The sequence below is a fragment of the Rhinolophus sinicus genome, chromosome 17 (genome assembly GCF_057876585.1).
Source record: "Rhinolophus sinicus isolate RSI-liver-muscle chromosome 17, RSI-T2T, whole genome shotgun sequence".
NCBI classification, from domain to species: domain Eukaryota; kingdom Metazoa; phylum Chordata; class Mammalia; order Chiroptera; family Rhinolophidae; genus Rhinolophus; species Rhinolophus sinicus.
In genome coordinates this window covers 172,416,778-172,419,850 of record NC_142517.1, presented here as the reverse complement: position 1 = coordinate 172,419,850, position 3,073 = coordinate 172,416,778, and the positions used below count along the sequence as shown (strand labels likewise).

Sequence of the window (3,073 nt, the reverse complement as noted above, 5' to 3'; positions counted from 1 at the left end):
TTATATACTATAATTAAATGGTTACTACACCATTCTTTTTGAATTTTCTATGTTTGACTATATATTTACCTTTACTAATGTGTGGTACACTTTCATATGTTTTCATCTCACCAATTAGTGTCTTTTCATTTCAGATTGAAGAACTCCTTTCAGTATTTCTTGCAAGGTAGTTTTTTTATATATATAACCTCTTATTTATTTATATAGAATTCCAATTTAAAAACTATTATTTTGCTTAACCCTTTTAATAACCATGTCAGGAAGACAGGCTAGACTATATTAGCCCTATTATTTAAGCAACAGTAGAAATACTCCATATTTAGTATAAGCTAGATCTGGGATATAAACCCTAGGCTTCCATACAACTGCTGTTTTCCCATGAGTTTCTGACACATCACTTTAAAGTAATCTGATTTTACAATACTTTACAGTACAAGAGTAACGCGTATTCCTAACAGGGTAACTCTTGAGCCAACCAACGTAATCAATTACCTCATAACCTGGCACATTTTAAGGCACTGTCATACCACTAACTTAATCTCACAGCTATGTCTGAATGCCCCATGAGCCATACATGCAGCAACAATAATCTTAAGGGACCAGGGGACACGATGGCTAAACATGTTTTTAAGATTTAACCTGGGCCAGGTACACCCTCACCCACTGCATAGATGGCAGGTTGAGGCAACTGAGTGACAGGAGCAGAGGAAAGACTAGGGGTGGACACTGGATATAAACACAAGCCGGTTTGAACCCTTTTCAAGTCTAATGCCCCCAGGAGACCGAGTGTTGGTCTACAATGTCATTACCAGCAGAGTAGAGAGCAACACTCCTGGAGGAGCTGAGTTTAGAACACACAAGGAAGGGTTCCAGCTAAGCTTGCCAGGGCCTAAAAGACCAAACAGTGCTAATGTCATCCATGCCAAATCAAGAAGACGGTCTACTCTTTCCTGATTTGGGTTTTCTAAGCAGAGGACTGATCACTGGGGAAACCAGAAAATTCCATCCTGAAGCCCAGCAGAAATGGTAGGGCAGTTAAAGATGGCACAGGGGCTCACACTCTACCACTGTGTTCTTAATAGGAAACACCCACTGGTTTGCAGGGGAAAAGGTTTTTTGGTGCTTTGGTCTTCCACAAGACATGGAACCAGATTCGCAAGATCGGGCCGGGAACCCATCCTAATAGTGCAGGACTTCATCACATAAAGTGCATGGGTCCCTGAGAAGAGTCTACAAACACACTAAACTTCCAAGCAAAAATTTGAGTATGTACATGTTTTCCTGGGGAAAGGGTCCTTCCCTTCTCACAGATCCAAGAATAAGTTAAAATCCTGAGCTAGAGAAAAGGACTAAGCCCAGTGCAGGCTAAGATGGGGAAGCCACCAGATCGGCTTACAGCTAGCCATTCCTGAGAACTTGCAAAGTTGTCATAGAAAAGTTAGAACATATATTCATAGCAGAGACAATTGAGCACTGGTATCGCACTTTTCTAACTGTATTTCAAGCTCTTTCCAAAACAAGGCCTTAGGAAACCCCAGATTCAAGTATGACCCTGGGCTTGGCTCACTGCCTTCCTGTATTCATGCTTGGGTATTCATTCACCAACATTAAACTCCTGCATAAAGATGTGACGGAACAAGACCCCTCCTCCATGGCATGAGTCCTTTGCTGATTTCAGAGGCAGCAGCAGCGGCCAATGTGTAAAACACTGGGACTTTTCCTTTGGAATTGGGCTGTGATGAGAAGTCCCTACCAGGAATATGGCCATCTTTTCTCTGACCCTTCCCCTCCAGTTCCTGAAGATATAGCAGAAAATAATCGTCTTTGAGGATACTGGATAATAATTCCAAAAAGCAAACACACATGACGCATGCTTCCAGTGCACTGTGCTTTCAGATATTCTGGGTTTAGTTCAGCTGCCAGATGAGTTAATTGAGGCATTTAACCAGGTGAGCCCACTTCTTTGAGGAAGCCCACTCTGTTATTAGCAGTGTGGTGGGCCACTGAGAGATGGAAAGTGCACCAGAACCCTGAGATAACCTGGAAATTCTTCCCTGGGAAGACAATTCCATGAATGAGATCTTCCAAGCAAATGATACTAACCTTCCCCAAGTGCACTTCAATCACTGTGTTGTCTATCAAAAGCATGATTTTATTCTTGACTTTGGTTTATCCATGTTTCAAGATGAGTTCCTGGACAGACTTCAGATTTGGAAATCGCCAGGTCCCGTAAGTGTTATTATGGTTTCAGGGGGTCACTTTGGGAAAAAAAAAAACACCCCTGAAAATCTTCAGGCAAAGCCTTGCAAGATCCTTGCACCATTAAACTCACCCAATTAATCCTTTGGATGTATACTACAAAGGCCAAGGAAAGTTCATCTGGCACTTCCAAACCACAAGGTTTCACTTCTAGTCCTCTGAGACACACCTTGCTACGCTGTTGCCTCCAGGCATGGTGTAGGAACCATTCCAGTTGCTTAAACCTGAGCTCTTTTCCTTTCCTCTCCTTCTTTTCCAAAAGTGCTTGCTTTGCCTGGGTAGCTTTGATGGCCTGATAATCTTTTCCCTTTTTAGGAGATTTTCTGGAACCAAAGGTATCTTTTTTCTTTGCTCTTCCTCCGCCATCTTTCCAATAGCAAGGTAGGTTTAATGGTGATAAACTCCTTCAGTTTTTGTTTGTTTTTTTGGAAAAGTCTATTTCTCCTTTCTATCTGAAGGATAACTACCATGTTTCCCCAAAAATAAGACCAGATCTTATGTTAAGTTTTGCTCCAAAAGACGCATTAGGGCTTATGTTCAGGGGATGTCATCCTGAAAAATCATGGTAGGGCTTATTTCCCAGTTAGATCTTATTTTTGGGGAAACACAGTATACTGGGTAGAGTATTCTTGGCTGGCAATTTCTTCTTTGCATATGTCATTCCAGTCTCTCCTGGCTGTGGGTTTCTATTTAGAAATTTGCTCATAGCCTATTGAGGGATCCTTTATAGGTCTTAATATATTTTTCTCTGGCTATTTTTAGGACCTCTACTTATCTTTGATTTTTTACTGCTTCATTATATGTCTTGAAAAAG

General features: G+C 41.3%; 1 pseudogene; it reads right to left on the bottom strand.

The window, feature by feature from the left end:
- Positions 1 to 1,941: 1,941 nt before the first annotated feature.
- LOC109459748 (large ribosomal subunit protein uL30 pseudogene) lies at positions 1,942 to 2,631 on the bottom strand (annotated as a pseudogene).
- Positions 2,632 to 3,073: the final 442 nt, after the last annotated feature.